The following is a 13,135-nucleotide window of genomic DNA, read 5'->3' on the forward strand; positions in this document are numbered from 1 at the left end:
GTGATTCAGGCCAGTTTCAATAATCTTGTGATGGAGAGAACCATCTACATCCAGACAGAGGACTGTGGGGACTGAGTGTAATGACAATCTAGTATTTTCACTTTTTTTGTTAGCTTGCAATTTTTTCGTTCTCATTTTTTTCCTTTTTGATCTGATTTTTCTTATGCAGAATGATAATCATGGAAACATGTAGAGAAGAATTGCATGTGTTTAACACATTACTTGCTATCTAGGGGAGGGGATAGGAGAAAGGGAAGGAGAAAAAAATTTGGAACACAAGGTTTTGTAAGGATGAATGTTAAAAACTATGCATATGTTTTGAAAATAAAAAAAGCTTTTAAAAATGAGATAATAAGGGGCAGCTTAGTAGCACAGTGGATAGAGCACCAACCCTGAAGTCAGGAGGACCTGAATTCAAATCTGGTCTCAGATATTTAATACTTCTTGGCTGTGTGACCCTAGGCAAGTCACTTAACCTCAATTGCTTCAGCAATTAAAAAAAGAAATAATAATTGAAAAGTGCTTAGCATATTTTGAAAATTGTGCTAATGAAAAGCATTAACATATTGAAAAGTGCCTAGCACACATAATAAGCACCATTTAAATGTCAACTATTAATAATAATAATAACTAGATTCCTTCATGATATGTTTCCTAATTTTCAATACCCCTTCCTGTCAAGAAATTCTTTAGTCCCAACTTTAATTCTACATGCTGTAGGTTAAATTTATTTTTCCCTATGGTGGGAGATTCCTACATTTTGAGGTTTTTATGAGGTTATCACTTGGATTTCAAGTCAATTTTTCACCATCCAGACAGGGTATTAGCCATTATTTCTCACATCCAAAAAGATATTCTCTATCATTTTTTTGTTGCCCATTTCTTCTGAATAGCAGAAATTTTAACATTTCTCTGGGTTGTTCTCAACACTTACTTGGGAGATAAAACCACAGTGAACCCTAGGATCATCACAACATAAATGGAGAGAATCACTTTGTGTTCTTTCTAAGCAGACATTATTGCAGATGAGACTTCAAACTAAATATTGTCCTCAGATGCTCTTATTGAGCTGTCATCAATTTCATTTCAGTTGGGCAGAAGCCAGGCATCTTGGGACTGTCCAGTTTTTCCTAACAATGTTTGTCCCTTGGACAAGGGAGGGAGGAGAAGTCTAGTTCACAAGCAGAGAGGAAAAGGTCCTATGCTTCAGGGTATTGCAAGAAGCTATGGAAACTTTAAGGCCAAGGAGAATATTTGTTTTTTTTTTAATAAAGGAAAAGATGGAATTGAAAGTCTCAATATAGTTCTTGCACAGGGAAAGGTAAAAGATGAAATTACTTGAAGAAATCTCTGTCTTAGAAGAGTTAATACATTCCTCTGCAGACTGAATGTTTATGCAACTCCCATGAAATATCACTCCTATGACATAATCAAGTTCAGTAGGTCCTGGGTCATTTGTGGTCTAAGATTTGGGAATGGCCAGTGCTTTCAAAAAATGCATGTCAAGCAGCCTGAACTATGCACCCAAGGTTTCCAAGAATTTATTTCTTAGGTTTTGGCACCATATAATTTTCATCATCCAATACTAACTCCAGACCTAGTATTCCTACCTGGGGAGAGGCACTTTCAGATCTCTGTTTAATCACACTATTCCTTCTTGTATCTAATCAGATGCAATTCAGACACAAACTACATGGACAATTGTGACTATAAAGATGGTTAGGGTCTGGGGGAAAGTCTTAAATTAGCCATAGAGTTCCCAGTTCTTCTGACAGAATGGCATGGAGGAAAGAAGGTGAAGATTAGCATAAGAATTCCTAAGTTAGAATCCTAGTTTACTATTGAATGACCACATGACTTTAGGCAAATCATAGAATCTCTGTTGGCTTCAGGATTCTTCTCTTTGAAATGAGAATTTTGAACTAGATATTCCCTGAGGGGTCAATTTCTTTTCCAGTTGTGAAGAATGAAATCATATATAGCTGGTTTTCTTTTATCTATGTATTACAATCAATTTTTAATATTTAGATGATATCCACTATGTTTTACTTGCTGTGTGCTCAGGGAATGAAAAAAGGTTTTAATATTAATATGAGTAGAACATTATAAGAAAGACAGCTATGCCATAAAGAAGCATAAATATAGTCAACAGTGATCTCTATGAAGTCCAAAGAACAAAAATATTCAAATAACCAGAATTTTTTTTATACTCTATCTTTAGGAGTAAGACATATGTTATGAGGCTAGTTTTTTGGCATCATGTTGGAGGACACTTCTAGGGGATGGCATTAAGATTTAATTTAATTTCTCATGCCTCAGGGAACTATTTTCATTTTATGAAGTCTTTAGAGCCCTCAAGTCCAAAGTTAATACTGAATGAAACTCAAAGGTGGGAATACAAAGCTAAGGCTGATCATCTTGGAAGACAATTCAATTCAATTCAATAGACATGTATGAAGTTTTAGTCCTGCTGGGTGTAGAGCAGTGAGCGAAGTGCTGAGGGAGATATGGAGTTTAGACAAAATGTGGTCCTTGTCCTCAGAGATATCTAATTGAAATGGAGTAAGGAGATGGAGGAAGTACCACGAGAAAAAACTGCAACATATCTTATTTACATGCTAAGTGCAACATCTTAAGTGAGATCCAATGGAATAAAAAATGTCATCAATACAATCATTAGAAAAGGCTTAGTTGAGGAACTTTAGAACTGGAGCACATGAATATGATGATATATTATGGTGCTAAAAATGATGAAGGAGATGTTTGCAATTTAAACTGGGAAGACTTCTATGAAGTGAAGCAGAGTGAAGCAAGCAGAACTAGGAGTACAATTTGTAATATAACAATGGTATTGTAGACTTTGAAAGACTTAAAGACTCTAGTGAATTTAATGATCAACAAAAATACAAGAGAATTATCTCTGAGACAAGCTTCCCACTCTCTAATGAAGAAGTAATTAACTCAGGGAGTAGGCTGAGATATGCTAACCTGGGCTATAGTGTCAAGTGTATTTTATAGTATTCTCTAATACTTGCAGGGATTTGTGGATATGAAGTCAAAACACTTCAATTTGAATCTCAACTCTAATGCTTCCCAATTGTGTGGTCTTGGATCAATTAATTTCTCTCTACACAAAATTCCTTATTTGTAAAATGAAAATAATAATAACATACACCAGATCATTGTAAGGATCAAATAAAAAAAAAGGATATAAAACACTTTATTATTCATCTACAACAATATAAATGCCAGCTGCTATTATTTATGGTGACTCAATTAAATGAGCTCCTTCAGAGATAAATTTCTTTAGGGCTGGAGCTGATTCATTTTTGGTTTTGTATTTGTATTAAGTACACAGTAATGCTTAATCAGTGCTTGAATATTGATTGATAGATAGTTGATTTACAATGCTTTCTAAAACCAAATGTAGATTATGTGTAGGCTTTTCTTGATTTTTAATTATCCATCCTCATCCTTCCTATATCAAAAAGCAATAAAACATTAAGGAAACAATTCACACAAAACATTTCATTGGGGGAGATGAGATTGACACTTTGTATTTATAGGTGAGTTAAAGATACATGAGATCCATCATTTCCTGCTTTTCAAGTGCTTCATAGTATGAATTTGAAATCTAATTTAACTTTTTCTTGATTTTTTTCTATTATATATAATAACAACCGTATTTATAGAAAGTGTGAAAGTTTGTAAGTTTTTTATATCATCTCATTTGAGACTCACAGTTACCTTGTGGGGTAGATGCTGTTATTAATCTTATTTTATGAGGGAATAAAGTGAGGATGAGAGAGGTTGACTTGCCTAGCTTACACAGCTAATAAATATTTTAGATTGAATTAGAATTCCAAAGGGATATCTACTGTACCATGTTGTCTCTTGCTGTCTCTTCATCCATTTTGAAGACAAAATTTGAGCTGAGTAAAACAGAGATATTTTTTAAGTTACTCTAGGGAATAAGATTTTTCCATGGTAGAGAAGGTTTTATGTTTAAATGTATTTTCAATTCTGTAAGGCTCTAAGATGATCAGTGAAGGCAAATTTCTTAGTCATTTGTACTGTTACACAGGGGGGAAAAAAAAAAAAAACTTCAAGCCAAAATCATCACTTTTTCCTCCCTGAAGATCTCCTAAAGATATTCTCCCAGTTTATAAATTCCCCATTCAAGTGTAAATTTCTCTTAGAGAAATTAACATGTCTGGGAGAATGGAATTTGCATGCTAGCAAAATTCTTTCTTGGCCTTCCCTATGTGACCTAAAGTGTATGGAGTTAATGGGGAAATTTAATCTTCTTTTTGTTGTTTTTGTCAAAACTCAGAATTCCAGTTCTTCCCTTGTCCACATGTGATGGTTGCACAACAAACCAATTCTAGTTCTGGAATCTGCTGAATTAGCAGTTTTTATTTCTGGGGTTTGAGATTAGGATTCAAGATTCTCTAGTAGAGTACCTCACCCAAATAGTGGCCTAATCTTTGGTGCATCCTCCCTGATCTTTTCTGAGATACTGAATTACATGTGTGAAAACCAAGCAATCTTGAGTGCTCTAAGGCACCCATGCCTACCTCTCAATTAGAGCACTGTTCTATAAGAAATTAAATAATAGTGAGAGATTCTGGGGAAATGGGAGAGTAGGTCAGAAAATTTCAAGCTCTTCAGATCTCCCCCACAAACAAGATAAAATTGTACCTCAGGATTAACATAGAGTGTTAAAAACAAACAAGATTTGGGGCAGAACAGTGGTTCTCCTGGGGCAACTGGAAAAGATCTGAAGAAGGGTACCAGGACTGAAGAAGGGTACCTCATGTGAAGTATGAACAGCTCCAGGTTAATTCCATTCAAACAGTAATCAGAGCACCCTGAGGCTAGCAGTACTGGGAGTTAGCCTGGGTCCCAGCTTCAGGAATTTTCAACTCCCAGACAATGTGAGGAATTAAACATTGAAGTTGATTGAGGAAGATTGAGAGAACCTCTGTTGATAAGGAATGCCAGGCCTGTGCTGCTGAGATGAAACCCTGAGCAAGAAGGAATTAGCACAGCCAGGTAAGTACAGAAGAAATGGAGAGTGAATGCTACTGGCTGCAGGTATTTATAGAAGGAAGGACTTCTTACTTTCAGGTTCCAGATTAGAGGGAAGATCTGAAAAATGAACTGAAGACCAGCAGGAGGAATATAGAGAGGCCTGGAGAGACTTAAATCAACTGATGCTGAGTGAAATGAGCAGAACCAGAAGATCACTGTACACTTCAACATCAATGCTGTATGAGGATGTATTCTGATGGAAGTGGAAATCTTCAACATAAAGAAGATCCAACTCACTTCCAGTTGATCAATGATGGACAGAGGTAGCTGCACCCAGAGAAGAAACACTGGGAGGGGAATGAAAATTGTTAGCACTAATATCTGTCTGCCCAGGTTGCATGTACCTTCGGATTCTAATGTTTATTGTGCAACAAGAAAGTGATATTCGCACACATGTATTGTACCTAGACTATATTGTAACACATGTAAAATGTATGGTATTGCCTGTCGTCGGGGGGAGGGAATAGAGGGAGGGGGGGTAAATTGGAAAAATGAATACAAGGGATAATATTATAAAATATATATATATATATATATATATATATATATATAATAAAAAAAAAAAATCTAAGTATTAAAAAAAAAAAAAAAAAAAAAAAAAAAAAAAAAAAAAAAATGAACTGAAGCCAGGGGCACCATCTCTTCCCATTCCCCTCCCCTCCCAGGATTACATTACAAGCTGCTATAAAAAACAAAACAGGCAAAGGAAAAAAAAAAACTTAAACATAGAAAATTATTATAAGAATAAAGAAGAACAGAACTCGTCTTCAGAGGAGGATACTAAAGCAAAAATAAGACAAAACAAAATATCAACAAAGCCTTCTTCTTCCTCAAAGAATAACATTAAATGGTCACTTGCCCCAAAAAAATTCATAGAAGAACTCAAAACATTTTTAAATCAAATAAGAAGGATTGAGGGAAAATTTAAAAAGAATAAAAACAATCCAAGAAAAAACAGGAAAGTTATGAAAAAAAAGTCTACTAACTAGAAAAAGAAACCCAGAATCTTAAGAAAGAAAATGACTACTTGAAAACTTGAATTAGACAAGGGGATACCAGGGAAGTTATAAAAGATCGAGACATAATAAAATAAAATATAAAGGATGAAAAAAAAGAAGAGAATTTGAAAAAATCTCATAAAAAAAAAAACAATGGATCCAGAAAACAGATCAAGAAGAGGAAAAAATAAGAATAATTGGACTACCTGAAAACTACAAACAAAAAAATTAATTTTGATGCGACAATACAAGAAATAACTTTTAAAAAATTGTCCTGAAGTGTTAGAACAAGAGGGGAAAATAGAAATAGAATAAAAATATTCCAGTCACTGCCTGAAAGAGGTCCTTATGAGGAAAATTTACAGGAACATTATAGCAAAATCCTAAAGTCACTTTCAAAAAGAAAATATTCAACAAGAAAAAATAATTCAAAGAAACAGATTTACAATTAGAATCCTCAAGATCTAGCAGTAGTTATATTAAAAAACACAGTTCTTGGAACTATACATATATATATATATATATATATATATATATATATATATATATATATATATATATATATATATATAAAACAAAATAACAAAGTTGAGACTGAAAATAACATACCCAGCAAAGGTAAGCATAAGAATGAATGAAAAAAATAAGTGATGAATTGCCAAGACTTCAAGATTTTGTTGTAAAATAAAATAAAACGTCTTTTTTTTTGTTTTTGTTTTTTTTAATTAATTAATTTAATTAATTTTTACAAAAAATTTTGCATAGGTAATTTTTCAGCACTGACAATTGCAAAACCTTTTGTTCCAACTTTTCCCCTCCTTCCCCCCACTCCTTCCCCCAGATGGCAGGTTGACCATGTTAAATATGTTAAAGTATAAGTTAAATACAATATATGTATACATCTCCAAACAGTTATTTTGCTGTACAAAAAGAATCAGACTTGAAACAGTGTACCATTGCCTGTGAAGGAAATCAAAAATGTAGGTAGACAAAAATAGAGGGATTGGGAATTCTATGTAGTGGTTCATAATCAACTCCCAGAGTTCTTTCGCTGGATGTATAAAATAAAACATCTTAATAGAAAATTTAACATACAAGATCTAAGAGTAATATAAGAAACATCAAAGACTAATTACACGGACTCAATAAGATCAAACTTTTTTTTTTTTGTTTTATATGTAGAAATGTTTGTAAGCTGTATGTCTAAGATGGTCATTAGTAATTGGGTAGTTCATGAAAAGCAAAATATTGAAACTTTAGCCACATAATAAAAAAGATAGGGCTCATTGTAAAATGATCTTGGCAAAGATTGAAGGAAAATGAAAAAAGGGATGGCAAAGAATGAGATGGATAGATAGTGTCATGGATACAATGAATATGAACTTGAACAGACTTCAAGAGATAGTGGAGGAAAAAATGGCCTGGCCTGCTATTATTCCTGAAGTAACAAACAGTTAGACACAACTGAACAACAACAGTTGCAACAACAGGTAGTTGATCTGAAAATTCAGAATTATTTCATGTCTTCATTACAAAGAAATTCTCCTAAAGAAATTTATTAGTCAACACATTGGGGGGGGGGGTCTGATTCCATGCATACATTCATAAAAATGTTCTGACATTTTCTAGGATTCTTCATATTCTTTATATGTTCTGACAAAATAATACTTTATGACATTATCCAATTCTATTACATACTACAATATTCAGTTATTCCCCATGTGATTGGCACCTATTCTGTTTGGTTTTAAGATACTACCAAAGTACAACTATGTCTATTTAGTTGTTGTGGTTGCTCTTATTGATCTCTTTGGAGTATGCAAGCAGTTGTGAGATAGCTGAGTCAAAGGATAAGAAAAGTTTAGTCATTTTTCTCACATAATTACAAATTACATTAATTCTTATTAATTAATAAATAAAATTTTGCTACTTGACACTGGAATTTGCTAGTAGCTACTTTGAATTATGGTTTTACTTTTAAATTATAGCATAAGTATAATTTTTAAAATTCTTGAATATAGCTGCTTGCAGAAGAGAGCTGTTGGATATGATATTAATACAGTTATTTGGAGTAGTTTTCTTTTTTTTCTCTCCTGTCCTGTCCTCTCTTGGGCCCCTTCCCTCGTCTGTCTGTTTCTCTCTCTCCTCTCATAAAATTGTCAGTGCAATTTAATTGTACTTGTTAAAAAAATACTAGTTACATTAAACTGGTATGTTAATGTATTAAAATTGATAAATGTTTATTGTGTCCTCTATGACTCTTAACAGAATTCAAGGTGGAAAATTATATGGCTGACTCCTTGGTATGCTAATGGCTTTAGAAATTAATGGGATTGCCAGTTGTAACTAAATCTGAATCATCCAATGGGAGGTTCCAATGTCAGTTAATGGAAAATTAGTAGTCTGTTGAAGAGACCACACTGAGAAGTTTTTGCACAATAACTAAATGAACGAAATGTGTGTTTTCTTTTTGTCTTGATACACTAAGGTTTATCAGTCTTCTAAATATTCTTTGGACTTTTCACTAGATGCATAAGTGAGATATATCTAAACCTCTCAAACTTTCAATAAAAGAAATGCAATCTCCCCCCACCTAAAAAAAAGCAACAAATAAATGGGTATTATAAGGACAATTTCTATACCTTTCTGCCAAAATAGAAATGCTAGAAACACATTTTGTCATGAGCTCACTGCCCCATGTGTATTTAACATTTTTAAAACTGCTTTTGTTCTCAGTTATACGTAGCTGCAGCTGCACTTGCCTCTTAACAGTTTTCTCTTTGTCAATATTTCACCTCACCTTTTGGTGGGCTTCAGTTTGTGAATTTATCTATACCCTGTGATATAGATGAAAGAGATATGGCAGCCTTGAGTAATTACATATGTGGGTGACAGAAGAGGAAATGGGAGAATTAGTGGGATTATTTCAATTCTTTTTTTTAAATTTTAATTTTAATAAAGCTTTTTATTTTCAAAACATATGGATAGATATTTTTTTCCAAAATTAACCCTTGTATAACCTTGTGTTCCAAATTTTCCCTTCCTCTTCACTCCCTCCCCTAGCAATCCAATACATGTTACATGTACTAAAATATATGCTAAATCCAATATATGCAAGCATATTTATATAATTATCTTGCTGCATAAGAAAAATCAGATTAAAAGGAAAAAAATGAGTAAGAAAACAAAATGCAAGAGAACAATAACAAAAAATGATAATGTTATATTGTGATCCACACTCAGTTCCCACAGTCCTCTCTCTGGATGTAGATGGCTCTCTTCATCAAAAGATCATTATAACTGGCCTCATTGTTGGAAAGTCACATCCATCAGAATTGATTGTAATATAATATTGATATTGTTATATACAATGATCTCCTCTTTCTGCTCATTTCTCTTAACATTAGTTCATGTAAATCTCTCTAGATTTTCTAAAATCATCCTGCTGATCATTTCTTTTTTTTTAATTAATAATTTTTATTATATATATATATATTTTTATAATATTATCCCTTGTATTCATTTTGCCAAATTATCCCCCCCTCTATTCCCTCCCCCCGATGACAGGCAATCCCATACATCCTACATGTGTTACAATATAGTCTAGATACAATACATGTGTGTGAATATCATTTTCTTGTTGCACAATAAACTTTAGATTCCGAAGGTACATGTAACCTGGGCAGACAGATATTAGTGCTAACAATTTACATTCACTTCCCAGTGTTTCTTCTCTGGGTGTAGCTACCTCTGTTCATCATTGATCAACTGGAAGTGAGTTGGTTTTTCTTTATGTTTATGTTGACGATTTCCACTTCCATCAGAATACATCCTCATACAGTATTGTTGTTGAAGTATACAGTGATCTTCTGGTTCTGCTCATTTCACTCAGCATCAGTTGATTTAAGTCTCTCCAGGCCTCTCTGTATTCCTCCTGCTGGTCATTTCTTACAGAGCAATAATATTCCATAACTTTCATATACCACAATTTACCCAACCATTCTCCAACTGATGGACATCCATTCATCTTCCAGTTTCTAGCTACTACAAAAAGAGCTGCCACAAACATTTTGGCACATATATGTCTCTTTCCGCTCTTTAGTATTTCTTTGGGATATAAGCCCAGTAGTAGCGCTGCTGGGTCAAAGGGTATGCACAGTTTGATAACTTTTTGGGCATAATTCCAGATTGCCCTCCAGAATGGCTGGATTCTTTCGCAACTCCACCAGCAATGTATTAGTGTCCCAGTTTGCCCACATCCCCTCCAACATTCATCATTATTTGTTCCTGTCATCTTAGCCAATCTGACAGGTGTGTAGTGGTATCTCAGAGTGGTCTTAATTTGCATTTCTCTGATCAGTAGTGATTTGGAACACTCTTTCATGTGAGTGGATATAGTTTCAATTTCTTCCTCTGAGAATTGTCTGTTCATATCCTTTGACCATTTATCAATTGGAGAATGGTTCGGTTTCTTATAAATTAGGGTTAGTTATTTCTCGATATATTTTGGAAATGAGACCTTTGTCAGAACCTTTGTTTTTAAAAATATTTTCCCAATTTGTTACTTCCCTTCTGATCTTATTTGCATTACTATTATTTGTACAGAAACTTTTTAGTTTGATGTAATCAAAATCTTCTATTTTGTGATCAATAATGATCTCTAGTTCTCCTCTGGTCATAAATTCCTTCCTCCTCCACAAGTCTGAGAGGTAGATTATCCTCTGTTCCTCTAATCTATTTATTATCTCCCTCTTTATGCCTAAATCATAGACCCATTTTGATCTTATCTTGGTATATGGTGTTAAGTGTGGATCCATATCTAATTTCTGCCATACTAATTTCCAGTTTTCCCAACAGTTTTTTCCGAATAATGAATTTTTATCCCTAATGTTGGTATCTTTGGGTTTGTCAAAGATTAGGTTGCTATATATGTACCCTTTTTTGTCCTTTGTATCTAATCTGTTCCACTGATCTATCGGTCTATTTCTTAGCCAATACCAAATGGTTTTGGTGACTGCTGCTATATAATATAGCTTTAGATCAGGTACACTTAGACCACCTTCCTCTGAGTTTTTTTTCATTAGTTCCCTTGCAATTCTCGACATTTTATTCTTCCATATGAATTTTGTTGTTATTTTTTCTAGGTCATTGAAATAGTTTCTTGGGAGTCTGATTGGTATAGGACTAAATAAATAGATTAGTTTGGGGAGTATTGTCATCTTTATTTTATTCGCTCGGCCTATCCAAGAGCACTGAATGTCTTTCCAATTATTTAAATCTGATTTTATTTTTGTGGCAAGTGTTTTGTAATTTTTCTCATATAATTCCTGACTTTTCTTTGGTAGATGGATTCCCAAATACTTTATACTCTCAACATTTGTTTGGAATGGAATTTCTCTTTGTATCTCTTGCTGTTGCATTTTGTTAGTGATACATAAAAATGCCGAGGATTTATGTGGATTTATTTTGTATCCTGCCACTTTGCTGACCATTTTGAATTATTTCTAGTAGCTTTTTAGCAGAGTCTTTGGGGTTCTCTAAGTATACCATCATGTCATCTGCAAAAAGTGATAGTTTAATTTCCTCATTTCCTACTCTAATTCCTTGAATCTCTTTCTCGGCTCTTATTGCCGAGGCTAGCGTTTCTAGTACTATATTGAATAGTAATGGTGATAGTGGGCAACCTTGTTTCACTCCTGATCTTACTGGGAAAGGTTGCAGTTTATTTCTATTGCATATTATGCTTACTGAAGGTCTTAAATATATGCTCCTGATTATTCTAAGGAATAGTCCATTTATTCCTATACTCTCAAGAGTTTTTAGTAGGAATGGATGTTGGATTTTGTCAAATGCTTTTTCTGCATCTATTGAGATGATCATATGGTTCTTATTAATTTGATTATTAATATGGTCAATTATATTAATAGTTTTCCTAATATTAAACCAGCCCTGCATTCCTGGAATAAATCCTACTTGATCATAGTGTATTATCTTGGAGATGATTTTCTGAAGTCTTTTTGCTAATATCTTATTTAAGATTTTAGCATCAATATTCATTAAGGAAATTGGTCTATAATTTTCTTTCTCAGTTTTCGATCGACCTGGTTTAGGTATCAGTACCATGTCTGTGTCATAAAAGGAGTTTGGTAGGACTCCTTCATCCCCTATTTTTTCAAATAATTTATATAACATTGGGGCTAATTGTTCTTTAAATGTTTGGTAGAATTCACATGTGAATCCATCTGGCCCTGGGGATTTTTTCCTGGGGAGTTGATTAATAGCTTGTTCTATTTCTTTTTCTGAAATGGGACTATTTAAGCAATTTATCTCCTCCTCTGTTAATCTAGGGAGCCTATATTTTTGGAGGAAGTCATCCATTTCACTTAAGTTATCAAATTTATTGGCATAAAGTTGGGCAAAGTAACTCCTTATTATTTCTCTAATTTCCTCTTCATTGGTGGAAAGATCCCCCTTTTCATTTGTAAGACTATCAATTTGATTTTCCTCTTTCTTTTTTTTGATCAAATTTACCAAAGGTTTATCTATTTTATTGGCTTTTTCATAAAACCAACTCTTGGTTTTATTTATTAATTCAATAGTTTTTTTACTTTCAATTTTATTGATTTCTCCTTTTAATTTTTGTATTTCAAGTTTAATTTTTGGTTGGGGGTTTATAATTTGGTCTTTTTCTAGCCTTTTAAGTTGTAAGCCCAATTCGTTAATCTTCTCTTTCTCTATTTTCTTCAAATAAGCCTCTGAAGATATAAAATTTCCCCTTATTACTGCTTTAGCTGCATCCCAAAGATTTTGGTATGATGTCTCATCATTGTCATTATCTTGGGTGAAATTGTTAATTGTTTCTATAATTTGCTCTTTCACCTAGTCATTCTTTAAGATGAGATTATTCAGTTTCCAATTACTTTTTGGTCTATTTACCCCTAACTTTTTACTGAATGTAGCTTTTATTGCATTGTGATCTGAGAAGAAGGCATTTATTATTTCTGCCTTCCTACATTTAATTTTGAGATCTTTATGTCCTAATA

The sequence above is a fragment of the Sminthopsis crassicaudata genome, chromosome 1 (genome assembly GCF_048593235.1).
Source record: "Sminthopsis crassicaudata isolate SCR6 chromosome 1, ASM4859323v1, whole genome shotgun sequence".
Lineage (NCBI taxonomy): Eukaryota > Metazoa > Chordata > Mammalia > Dasyuromorphia > Dasyuridae > Sminthopsis > Sminthopsis crassicaudata.